Consider the following 13,882-nt stretch of genomic DNA (forward strand, 5'->3'; position numbering starts at 1 on the left):
CCGGAACTTCTCCAAGGTCATAGCACCAATCACCCAACTCACCAAGAAGGCAGTCCCCTTCTCCTGGACACCCGAGGCCCAGGAGGCCTTCACCAAGCTGAAACTCCTCTTCACTTCTGCCCCAATCTTAATCCACCCGAACCCCGAGCTCCCATTTACAGTCGAAGTGGATGCATCAGACTCTGCGGTGGGGGCAGTTTTGTCACAACGGACAGGGGAGAGAATGCTATTACACCCATGTGCATTTTTCTCCCGCCAGATGTCCCCCTCCGAGAAGAACTATGACATTGGGAACAAAGAACTATTGGCGATCAAGGATGCCTTCTCCGAGTGGAGACACCTGCTGGAGGGAGCCACCAACCCCATAATCGTACTAACTGACCACAAGAACCTCGAGTTCATCCGCAGCGCTAAGAGACTCTCGGCCAGACAGGCCAGATGGAGCCTATTCTTTTCCCGCTTCAACTTTCTCATCACCTATCGTCCCGGATCAAAAAACGGCAAGGCTGACGCCCTCTCCAGAATGTTTTCCGAGCCCTCACAGAGTAACAAGGGCCAAGATAACATATTACCCGAGAGAAGGGTCGTAGGGGCCACCTATTCTAAAGAACTCCTGGGCACAATCAAAGAAGGATATGAAAATGACCCCTTCCTCGCCCACCCCACAGGGAATATCAGCCTTACGTTTAAGAACGGCCATTGGTTTCATCAGGACCTACAACTATATGTACCAGAAATCGCACGGCTCGAAGTGCTCAAACTCAACCATGACTCCAAGCTGGCCGGCCATTTTGGCACAAGAAAGACCCAGGAGCTTCTCTCCCGCTCCTTCTGGTGGCCAACATACAAGGAGGACATCAAGAGGTACATCTCCTCATGCGCGGTCTGTGCCCACAATAAGACTCCTCGTTCCTCTCCCATGGGTCTGTTACAACCCCTCCCTATTCCCTCCCGCCCCTGGGGCTCGATCTCCATGGACTTTGTGGTAGACCTTCCTCCTTCAAAAGGGATGAACACCATCCTGGTCGTGGTCGACCGTCTCACCAAGATGGCCCATTTCATTCCCTACAAAGGCATACCCACCGCCAAACAGACGGCCGATCTAATTCTCAGAGAGGTCTTCAGGCTGCATGGGATCCCGGACGAAGTGGTCTCTGACCGAGGCGTACAATTTGCCTCAAAGTTCTGGAAGAACTTCTGCCTGGCACTCGGGGTTAAAGTAAACCTGTCCTCCGCTTTCCACCCTCAGTCAAACGGGCAGACTTAGAGAACTAATCAGACCCTAGAGCAGTACCTACGCTGTTTCAGCTCCCACCTGCAGGATGACTGGCTTGACCATCTCCCCACGGCCGAGTTCGCCTACAACAATGCTGAGCGCAGCTCAACCAAGCACAGCCCCTTCTTTGCTAACACAGGCTCGCACCCGGTATTCATTCCCCACCTGCCCATCGCCTCCACCCTCCCAGCAGTGGCCGAACGCGTAACAACCCTACAGGAGGCACAAAAGAACATTATAGACAACCTCCAGCTCACCCAGAGGCGTTTTAAACAGGGAGCAGACAGACGTCGCAAACCCACCCCGGGCTTCCATGTGGGAGACAAGGTGTGGCTGTCCACCAGGAACCTCAGATTGAAGGTCCCCTCCAAAAAGTTGGCCCAAAGATACATGGGTCCTTTCCGGATCACCGCACAAATCAACGAGGTCACGTTCCGGATTGACCTTCCGGACTCCATTAGGGTGCACCCTGTCTTCCATTGCTCACTCCTCAAGCCATACGTGGAGAACACCTTCACAGGCCGCCACTCGCCCCCTCCACCACCCGTGAGGGTACAGGGTGAAGAAGAATACGTGGTCGCAAAGATCCTCGACTCCAGGATCCACAGGGGAAGACTACAATACCTAATTGGGTGGGAGGGTTACCCTCCCGAGGATAACTCCTGGGAGCCAGAAGAAAATATCCACGCCCCCAGACTGGTAAAAGAGTTCCACCAACGGCACCCCGGTAAGCCTGCCCCTGCGGTGCCCGGAGGTCACCTTGGAAGGGGGGGGGGAGTACTGTCAGGATTCGAACCCGTGACCAGCCACATCCCAGGCAGTAGCCCTGCTTACTAGGCTACCGTCTTCTCTGGACATTCCTTCCTGAAACCTATTATGTAACCTCAGTCTTGCCAAGTCTTGCTCATCACCCTTGATTCCCCACACCTGGTACTTCCCTATATAAGTCCAGCCCCTTGCACTCTAGCTTGCTGATTATTGAGCTCCTGAGCCTTGATCAAGCTTCTCCTCATCTGCTGCTCTTGCTACTACTGAAGTCCACTGCTGACCAGGAATTGCCTACCGACTACTCTTCTGCTTTGTCCCTACTTACTGAACTCCTACCACCGTTGCCATCTGGATTGTCTGACCACGCTTATTGCTGCCTGCCCTGACCCACCGCCTGCCTACTGACTACGCCTCTGCCAGACTTCCTGCACTTACTACCTGCCTGCGGTCCTTGCCACTGGGCTCCACTCCTACCTCCAGCCAGCGGTCCTCTAACTCAGGTGAGCCCATAGGATTGTTACACTCCCCCAATGTGTTCCTCATCCCTTATGCAAACAACAGGGCCAATACCAGGCTCGCACACTCGTGGCGCAGTGATCAGGAATGGACGTATATATACACGTCCATTTGCAGCGAGGGGTTAATAGGGCTGATCCCTGAGAAATGCACCCCCTCATAAGGCGCTACTATGTCCCAAACAGACAGATGTAAACAATGTTTGCTGAAACCAATATAATCACAAATGACACATTAAAGGAGATGTCCGGTGCGGACTATTCCTATTCCATCCTCCTGGGCTGCAAAAATAGAAAAAACAAAGTTTTACTTACCTTCCTATATTCCTCCGGAGCTCCGCAACAGCTGATCGGTCAGCAAGGCTGTCTGCTTCCCTTAGCCCGAGATGTCACACGGCTGCAGCGATGTGCTGCCTCGGCCAGTGATAGGCTGAAGCTCCATGTGACGTCCCAGACTGAAGGAAGTAGGAAGCAGACAACCCGGCTGACCGATCAGCTGTTGCGGAACTCCGGGGGAACGTAGGAAGGTAAGTGAAAGTTTGTTTTCTCTTTTTTTGCCGCCTGGGCAGGATGGGCTGTGAATGCACCCCCTTGTTCAGGCATTACTATGTTCCAAACAGACAGATGTAAACGGTGTTTGCTTAAACCCATATAATAATTAAGTAAAATGTATTAACAGGGCTGATTCCTGTGAAATGCGCCGCCTGGTAAGGCACTACTATTTACCAAACACACAGATGTAAACGGTGTTGTTTGCTGAAACCAAGATAATAATTACGAATAATGTAATAACAGGGATGATCCCTGTGAAATGCACCCCCTGGTAAGCCACTACTATGTTCCATACAGACAGATGTAAACAGTGTTTGTTTAATCTTTCTAAAACAAGTTCTTATTTTTTCCCCATTAACTGATGTACCTAAACCTGACATTTCCATCTCTGTATGTGGTACTACCATAACTCCCAGGCAGCAAGCTAGCTGTCTTGGAGTTATACTAGACTCTGATCTGTCCTTCACTCCCTATGTTCAGTAGACATGTGCAATTCAGTTCGGCACGAATGTTATATTTAACGAATATTAATACGATAATACGAATAGCCAAATAACAAATGCGTTCGGTAAATAACGAATACATTCGGTGAATAATGAATGCGTTCGTTGTCCGTAAACGAAAGTAAAGAAAGAATTCTAAATTCATTTAATTGGTCCTTGGGAGGTCACATGATCGGTGTTCATTGTCATATGGTAACTTTTAGCCAATTTGCTTATTCCATTCGATCCCTACTGTATTGCAGACAGTGAGGCTGTTTTATTCAGTTGTGAGGTAGTCCTGTGAGACTTTGGCTGGTGGTGTTACTGTTGCAGTGTATGGAGTGAGTCACTGGAATGGCAGAAATGGACGGTTTACCTGATGATAACTTCTGGCTTCTGGCACAGAGACAAAAGGCAAACAAGCTAAGGTAACACCTGCACTTTTTTACAAAAGAGGATCAGCAGCAAGGCCTGCAGCAAAGTCCTATGCTTCATCAAGTGGCCATACTCATCATTATATCCAAGAAAAAAATAAGACAGCCACCACTAGTGCTGCTACTGTGGCCCTTAATGTCTCGCAATCTGTTATACACCAAGAAGGAGAGGGAAACAAGCAGCAGGGCTCACAATCGGACATGGACATAATGCATTTAAGTGCGCCTCTTCAAGGTGTAGACATTGGAAGCATAGAAGAGGAGGTACCCCTTGATTTAATACATGTGTCCAGTCCTGAACAATATCAAAGTCCTGTATCGCCACTCCTATTTACAACTGACCTTCCAGAATCATCACCACCATCATCCTCTGGCTCTTTAGTTGTAATGGATACACCACCCTCCCATTCAAGTAGTGCCACCGTCCCCAGTACAAGACCTCCAGCTTCCAAAAGCAATCCCCTCCCAGAAAATGCCCCATCTGCACAACCCGGTTCCAGACGGAAATCTAAAGTTTGGGAGCATTTTTCAATAGTTAGTGATGGTAGATCAGCTAAATGTGAGCTATGTGGCAGGGAAGTCGGTCGTGCTAGAGTTATAGGGCATCTGACTAATTCTGGTATGAATCACCATTTGCGCACACACCACAAGCCAGTCCTGTTAAGAGAAGACAGTGGGTTGTTGTCACCTCCGCCCAGTAAAAAAAGGGCAAGTAGTGCTAGTTCCAGTGCTATCATCAGCTCAGATAACCTGGACAAGGGGCACAGAGGTGAAGCTGTTGACCCCAGTCAATCAAAACAGCCCACCTTGGATCAATTTAGTGGATTTCATTCCAGGGGGATTTCAAGACAGCAGTCCTGTAAAATTACCCACCTCATTGGTGAGCTCATAGCCATCGGGGGAGCTCCCTTTAACATGGTGGAGGGGGAACCGTTTAAACGGCTGATGCAGGCAGTTGCACCCCAGTATCTAATTCCATCCCGTACCACCTTTAGTCGCAGTATAGTACCCTCCTTACATAAATCTTTTGTGGAGTTAATAAAACAGAAGCTAGGCAGAGCCACAGGACAGTCAGTACATTTCACCACAGACTTGTGGAGTGCTCCCAGTGGGCAGCATGCCTTCTTATCACTAACAGCACACTGGTGGCAGCCAATTGTAATGGAACCAGCCCAAATTACATCAGGGCCAAGAAGCACAGGAGCTGGTGTTGTAGAAAAACAAAATCAGGGGCACCGCTCATTCCTACTGCATGCAGAGGTTTTAGATGAGCAGCACAGCTCGCATAACATAACACATGCTTTACAGAAAATGGTGGCAGAGTGGCTTGGGGAGCAGGCAAATACAAAGGTGAAGATGGGGTTTGTGGTCACTGATGGGGCAGCCAATATGTTAAAAGCACTGCGGGATGGCAAATTTGTTGGTGTCCGATGCTCCGCCCATGTCCTCCATCTTGTAGTAAAGGCAGGTATAGATGACACCACTGAGAGCAATACAAAGCTCTCTGAAGTGTTAGACTCCTGTAGGAAAATTGCAGGCCATTTTCATAGAAGTGTGAAGGCCAATCACATTTTCAGGCAGGAGCAGATTAAGGCAGGTCTTCCTCAACACCGCCTAAAGCAGGATGTAAGCACCAGGTGGAATTCTACATTGGACATGCTTGAAAGAATTCTGGAGCAACAAAAAGCAATACATGCAATGTCACATGAGCATGTCATCGATGTGACCAGACCACTTAGCAGGGAGGAGTGGAAAATAATAGCTCGGGTGGTGACTGTACTAAGCCCCTTTCGTGCAGCCACAGAAAACCTAAGTCAAGTCTCAAGTCATCCTCCTCTTTACCCATCTTGTTAACAAAATGGATGCCATCCTCAACCATAGAGAAAACTTGCCTGGAGGATACATAGTACCTGATGTTGCCACACATGTCAGGAGACTGCATGGACAATTAAACTGGAGGATCACAGAGCTCACTGATGCTTGCCCTTAATTGATGCTTGCCACCATGTGTGACCCCCGAATTAAGGGCAAAATGGCACTCCAAGCCAATTCCCTAACAAGCTGGAGAGAGAAATTAATCAACAGGGTGTGTGACAGGCAAAGACACTTGATTGTGCCGTCAGAGAGGGACGATGATGATGATGATGAAGAAGAAGAGGAGGATGAGCCTGCAATGTCATCATCATCACCCATCACAAACACTGCTGGACACTCATCAAGAGATGCTGACTTTTGGGCAGAAACTTTGCAAACCTTGGTCAGACACACCAGACAACCCTCAAGGATACCGAGAGATAAGGTTGCAGAGACTGTAAAAAGTTATTTGTCTGAACCCCATCTGGCACCTACAGCGGATAGTCTCAAGTACTGGGATGAAAGGAGGGCAATTTGGCCTGCTCTCTACATGGTGGCCCAGGAGCTCCTATCCTGCCCCCCAACCTCTGTGCAAAGTGAACGGGTATTTTCAGTCACTGGCAATATTCTCTGCCCATAGCGTTCACAGCTGGCCCCTCAGGTTATGGAGCAGATGACTTTTCTTAAAGTAAACATGCCCAAGCTGGGATACCCTGCCCTAAGCTTTGACACAAATTAGTTATGAGTTCTACAGTTCAAGTTAAAAGTTGAAGTTCTTGGTTACAAGTTGGAATGTTGGATCCCGTTGTGTTATCAGTTGTTTGAAAAAGTTAAGAAAGTGAACAGCACCATCAAACAGGTTAGTGGTCTGTCAATCTTCCCCTTAGCCTCTTAACATTACATTTAGAATGCTAATGATTTCTATTTAATTTATATCTTTCCCTCCTTCTTTTAGGATTTAGTGGACATTTTTGTGGATACAACAAGGACATCCATTTATGTGGTAAAGGAGTTCAGCAAATCAGTGGTAAGTAAATGACCCATTTTTTTTCTTAAAGGGGTACTCCGGCGCTTAGACATCTTCTCCCCTATCCAAAAGATAGGGGATAAGATGCCTGATCGCGGGGGTCCCGCCGCTGGGGACCCCCGTGATCTTGCATGCTACACCCCAGTTAAAATCAGTCCCCGGAGACTGATTTTAACTGGGGTGCCGCATGCAAGATGAGGGGGGTCCCCAGCGGCGGGACCCCCGCGATCAGGCATCTTATCCCCTATCCTTTGGATAGGGGATAAGCGCCGGAGTACCCCCTAAATGACAGTTGTGCTTTACAATGCATCTGACACTTAAGTGACCTCTATTAAATGGAGCACAGATCCCAGCAGCATATTAAAAGTCACAGTGTAATAAATGTATAGCTTTAGTACCTTAACCCCTTAAGGACCAAGGACGTATGAGTACGTCCCTGGTCCCGCTCCCGTGATATAATGCGGGGTCCCACGGTGACCCCGCATCATATCACGGCGGGCCCGGTGTCATAGTGAAGCCGGGACCCGGCCGCTAATTGCGCGCGGCACTGATCGCGGTGCCGCGCGCTATTAACCCTTTAGCCGCACGCTGAGCCACGCGGCTAAAAGTGAAAGTAAAAACTGACGGTTAGCTCAGTGGGCTGTTCGGGATAGCCGCGGCGAAATCGCGGCATACCAAACAGCTTGCAGGACAGCCGGAGGGTCCCTACCTGCCTCCTCGCTGTCCGATCGCCGAATGACTGCTCAGTGCCTGAGATCCAGGCATGAGCAGTCAAGCGGCAGAATCATCGATCACTGATTTCCTATGAGAAACCAGTGATCAATGTGAAAGATCAGTGTGTGCAGTGTTATAGGTCCCTATGGGAGCTATAACACTGCAAAAAAAAAGTGAAAAAAAAGTGAATAAAGATCATTTAACCCCTTCCCTATTAAAAGTTTGAATCACCCCCCTTTTCCCATAAAAAAAAACACAGTGTAAATAAAAATAAACATATATGGTATCACCACGTGCGGAAATGTCCGAATTATAAAAATATATCGTTAATTAAACCGCACGGTCAATGGCGTACGTGCAAAAAAATTCAAAAGTCCAAAATAGTGCATTTTTGGTCACTTTTTATATCATGAAAAAATAGCGATCAATAAGTCCTATCAATGTAAATGGTACCGTTAAAAACTTCAGATAACGGCGCAAAAAATGAGCCCTCATACCGCCCCATACGCGGAAAAATAAAAAAGTTATAGGGGTCAGAAAATGACAATTTTAAACGTATTAATTTTCCTGCATATAGTTATGATTTTTTCCAGAAGTACGACAAAATCAAACATATATAAGTAGGATATCATTTTAATCGTATGGACCTACAGAATAAACATAAGGTGTCATTTTTACCGAAAAATGTACTACGTAGAAACGGAAGCCCCCAAAAGTTACAAAACTGCGGGTTATTTTCAATTTTGTCGCACAATGATTTTTTTTCCGTTTCACTGTTGATTTTTGGGCAAAATGACTGACATCATTACAAAGGCGAATTGGTGGCGCAAAAAATAAGCAATCATATGGATTTTTAGGTGCAAAATTGAAAGAGTTTTGATTTTTTAAAGGCAAGGAGCAAAAACGAAAGTGCAAAACTGGAAAACCCCCCGGTCCTTAAGGACCCCCAGTTTTGGATAGGGGATAAAATGCTGTTGGACGGAATACCCCTTTAACTTTAATTTCCAGGTGGACCATTACACTTAAAAAGACAATATGGCTGTGTCTCAACATTTCGAAAAGCGGGGCCCAGTGTCATGGACCGACCATGGGATAGGGAGAGTGAGCCATAAACTGACTCTAAAACCGCTCTCCCTGCCTACTTGCCCACTCACCCTAAACGGTGAGTCGACAACTTATAGCCGGTCCCTTCCTGCGCTAAAGTGCAGGGGCGTAAAAACACAATATATATTACTAAGTTGATACCAGACAAAAAAGGAAAACAAGAATACAGACTGAGCTGGAGTTATAAAGCCACACCCGCCTAACACATGTGTGAAAGGCTTAACTCTTCCACGCCTGGAAGAAAAGCACAGAAAACAGATAATGCATGAAAAACAATGTCTGAACAGGGCCTGAAACGGGAAAATGCAAAAACAAATAAACGGACATTACACCCAGGTTCACAATGCCTCAGGACCCCACCTCTCCAACTGTTGAGTCAGAGACTCATAAAATCTTTTTTTTAATGTCATGGTCTGCCTGTGGAATAAATTAGAGGTACTATTGCAATACACATTTCATGCACTGGTGGAATCTGTGCTCTGCTATCAAAGTTATCATCAATCATGTAGACACCACAACAGGAGATCAATTGTTTCTTACCTACAATTTTTTAAATATTTTGATGGCAAAGGCCTTGAATGCAAATGTAGCAATAACTAACAACTGTAATCATCATTTTTTGCCTTGTATGCCTGCTGTCTACAATCAGCCAGCATAATCATACCAATTGCATGTTTATATTGTAGGCAGGATTTGGCACCATTTTGTAAAAGGCTACAATATACAAGTCAACATGAAACTTTGGTAATAGAATACAGAGGTAATACAATAAACCTGAACATTGCCAACATTTCTAACATAGCAAAACTGTCAACCAGCCTAAAAATAATGATTCTTTAATCTTTTAGGTTTGTGAAGGTGCCCCGTTGTTGCTGCTGCTGGTGTCAGCCAATGGAGGTGATTGGCTGATTCTTGATATTGCCGACAGGAGGTCCACCCTTAGCTGTGCTGTGGCCTGAAGGTGCTGCTGGCTGACCCGGGCCAACATCACTTGGAAGTCATCAGCCTGCCGACGGTGAAGTCGGTGCATGGTCCTATTCAAGCGTTGCATCTCCCGTGCAAGGTGCCTGGTCTCCCTGGACAACATGTCCCTTTCTTGGAGTACCCTAAGGTACGTGTCCATTGAGACAGATGTGGGTGCTGGGGTTGGAGAGAGTGGACTGGTGGACTGGGGATAGCTGGTAAACAGGCAGCTGAGCTCAGGGGTTGGCCCATGTCCTCCTCAGGTACTGGCACATTATCATCTGCCTCAACATCCCTCCGGCTCTCTGATTGTGACTCCTTAATGAAGCCTGGCCTTGTTGATCTTAAAAAAAAAAAAGAAGAAAAAAAAAAAAGAAAAGAAGGTATTTTAAAATAAAAATCAAGTGACTGAAAGCAGTTGTGTTATTGATCATTACATGATACACAACACACTCTCCCTAAGGCTTAACAATATAATAATTAAGTTATTGTACTGGTGTATATTTGTCATCTAACCCTATAAATGTTATACACCATTATACACCACAAATATACACCATTGCAAATAGCTAACCATGCTTTTTATCACAATAGACAATTTAGGTGAGTAATTTACATAATATCCACATTGCTATCATTATAGAATTAGAAAGTACAAATTTACAAGTTGTGTGGACATGTCAAAAGTTGACATTACAGTGTGTCTCATTCCTTTGACTCGCTGCCATCTTATTCTTAAGGAAAGGGGTGGCTTTCAATCATGTGACCATTTCTCAACATAACTTACCTGTCCTCGGGGCTCCGGCGCGTCCTCTTCAGGATCCCCTGCATCGTCAGCGCTCTTCATCGTTGTCATCACGTCGCTGTGCACGCCGTCCTGTCATCCAATAGGAGCGGCTTGCATAGCGACGTAATGGCGGCGACGGAGAGCGAGAATCCCGGGGAAGCAGAGGCCTTGCCAGAGCGTCGGGACACGGCGACATCGATGGCAGGTGACATCCAGGGCAGCGGTGAAAAGCGATGACGGTCAGTAGCGGTGGGGAAAGGTGAGTATAACCTCCAATACCAGTGGTTTTCAACCTGCGGACCTCCAGCTGTTGCAAGACTACAACTCCCTGCAGTGCCCGGACAGCCGTTGGCTGTCCGGGCATGCTGGGTGTTGTAGTTTTGCAACATCTGGAGGTCCGCAGGTTGTAGACCACTGTCCTATACTTTACATTGCACGGATCCCTCAACATATGATGGTTTGAACAAACGATGGTTCATTTGGAACGGATTACCATCGTATGTTAAGGGACCACTGTATATGCTGTTCAGTTCAGCCATTTTGTCTGATATGCTCTATGTTAATTATTTAATTAATCTCTATGGGGGCCTGCTCTACTTCGTTATTTGGTCTGATAGTATAGGACAACAACGGGGTAGACTAGATTCCCTGACATCTGCATGTCCCAACATTACAAATGGCATGAATGCTTTAAGAATCAGTATTGAGCTAGGGGGGAAAAAAATACAAATATATAGTAATCCAGTTATTGTATAAGTTCTAATAGTTATTTTTTATTTTTATTTTTTTGTTGTTTTATTAATTAATATTATTGTAATACATAATTAATCATATATCATTTTACTCACCAGATCTCTCTGCCTCGGATGTCTGAGCCTCTGGCAGGAGGTGCTTCTTCAACTCCAGCTCCCACTTCTTGAAGTTGATGTTCTGCCTCTGCTGCTGCTTTTTTATTTTTTTGACTACTGATGCCCTGCAGTCATAGTACCTTTTTGTGTTTTACATAAAATAGTTTATTCAAGTTTATCATACCATTTCCGTTTTATGACAATAAACACTTTTGTTGAGAAACAATTTTGTTCTTTTGCTTGAATGCTCATATTTCTGCATTTATACCATACTACACAGATATAGACAGACTTATCCTCTTTATCTTTACTAGTTTATCAAACCAATCCTTCAAGTCCCGGAAAATGGCAAAATATAGTCTATAGGTCAGTGTTTACCAACCAGGGGTGCCTCCAGCTGTTGCAAAACTACAAATCTAAGTATGTTGGACTATACTAGTATATAGTCCATAGGTCAGTGTTTCCCAACCAGGGGTGCCTCCAGCTGTTGCAAAACTACAACTCCCAACATGCTGGGAGTTGTAGTTTTGCAACAGCTGGAGGCCCCCGTGGTTGGGAAACACTGACCTATACTATATACTACTATATAGTCCAACATGCTGGGAGTTGTAGTTTTGCAACAGCTGGAGGCACCCCTGATTGGGAAACACTGACCTATAGACTATATACTAGTATAGTCCAACATGCTGGGAGTTGGAATATCTATGGAGCAGCTGATGAGCCACATGTGTGAGGGCTTGATGGTAGTTGTAGTAACTAACTGCAACTCCTGACTTAAAAAAAATAAAAAATACATTAAAAAATATCACATTAAAGGGGTACTTTTTTTTTTTTAAATCAACTGGTGCCAGAAAATTAGGCAGATGTGTAAATTTTAATAATAAAAAAAATATATTAATCCTTCCAGTACTTATTAGCTGCTAAAGAGGAAATTATTTTCTTTTTCAAACACAGAGCTCTCTGCTAACATCACAAGCATAGTGCTCTCTGCTGACATCTCTGTCCATTTTAGGAACTGTCCAGAGCAGCATATGTTTGCTATGAAGATTTTCTCCTACTCTGGACAGTTCTTAAAATGGAAAGAGATGTCAGCAGAGAGCACTGTGCTCATTATATCAGCAGAGAGCTCTGGGTTACAAATAGTAATGAATTTCCTATGTAGTATTCAGCAGCAAGTTAATACGTACTGTAAGGTTTATGGAATCTGATCAACTTTCTGGCACCAGTTGATTTAAGAAAAAATAAAAAAAAGTTTTCAACCAGAGTACCCCTTTAAAACAAAAATGGTACTGTCAAAAACTACAGACCGGGGTGCATCATACAGGACCGTATAAGGAGAACTAAGAAAGTTATAGGGGTCAGAATACAAAAAAATTGCCCCCTCATATGTGTTTCCTCATGTCGTGCATATATAATTAGTTATGCAGATGAGCAAGTCCACTATTTTTTTGCAAGAAAGGTGGTTCCCCACTTATGGAGCATTTGCTTTAGGGGCGCAACCACGGATACATCGATATACGCTAGATGTAATTACAAATCTAGGAGGTAAAGGACATATGTGTAACAAACAATAGAAGTTATAGAATGGTATTGTCCTAGACCTAGACCAGCATAGTTTATGCTTTGCAATATGTCTTTGCCAACACATTGATGATATCATACTGAAATATTTACTCACCGATGCCTGATGCTGAGAACTGTCCTGTGCCACTTCCAACTTGGGACACTTTCTCCCTCACCCGGTCACTGTCGTGTTGAATAACACAGATTTTTCTGTGCTAACAGCAGCCACCAGTGCTACAGTCTCAGCCTCCGTGAATTTCGGCCCTCTTTGTTTTTTGGCTGGTGGGACTTCCACTGAGTGCAGACTCTCAGACTCAGATGTGTGGCTGCCACTGCCAGAGTCCGATATTGTCCAACCACTTTGTCTTGCGATTGGACCTGCTCGGACTCTACTCCTCCTCTTTTCTCCTCTCCTCGCCACCACTACACTCAGACACGTCATCCGCACACTCACTCACACTTGCTCTATCACTCACATCCACAACAGCACGCTCACTCACACATGCTCTATCACTCACATTCACAACAGCACGCTCACCCTCACCATCCTCTCTCTAAGACACCACAGACACAATTTCTCTCATTCCAGACATTGTTTTTTTCACACAATTTACGCACAATACAATCAATTTGTCACTCTCAGTACACGCTGGCAAGATTTATCAATCTGTGTGAGAGAAAAAGGGGAGTGACCACAACAGCCAATCCCATGTCAGATAATGAACTCTGGTAAAGTGAAAGCTGAACTGTGATTGGTTGCTATGGGAGACCAGACCACTCCACTTTTTCTCTCACACAGTTTGATAAATCTGGGCCACTGGGTAAAAGCTCTGAGCCTCTGACTGACCTGGCCTAACTTTACTTCGGCTGTTTTCGTTAATCGTTAGGAATACAGCAACATAAAACGAATAATGTAATCTGCCGAATTCGAAAGTGAAACGAATACGCCCGAAATAACGAATGTGTCCGAAGTAACGAATGCGTCCAATGTATCG

General features: G+C 45.5%; 1 protein-coding gene across 4 annotated transcripts in view; it reads right to left on the reverse strand.

The window, feature by feature from the left end:
- The window catches only part of LOC130294008 (serine/threonine-protein kinase SBK2-like), a 127,023-nt gene extending 113,470 nt beyond the window's left edge, over nucleotides 1-13,553 (reverse strand). For all 4 annotated transcript variants that reach the window (XM_056543366.1, XM_056543365.1, XM_056543363.1 and 1 more), the window contains exon 1: nucleotides 13,003-13,553. The gene's annotated coding sequence lies outside the window, so the exon portion shown is untranslated. The remainder of the gene's footprint in view (nucleotides 1-13,002) is intronic.
- Nucleotides 13,554-13,882: the final 329 nt, after the last annotated feature.

Source organism: Hyla sarda, chromosome 10, assembly GCF_029499605.1.
Source record: "Hyla sarda isolate aHylSar1 chromosome 10, aHylSar1.hap1, whole genome shotgun sequence".
NCBI classification, from domain to species: domain Eukaryota; kingdom Metazoa; phylum Chordata; class Amphibia; order Anura; family Hylidae; genus Hyla; species Hyla sarda.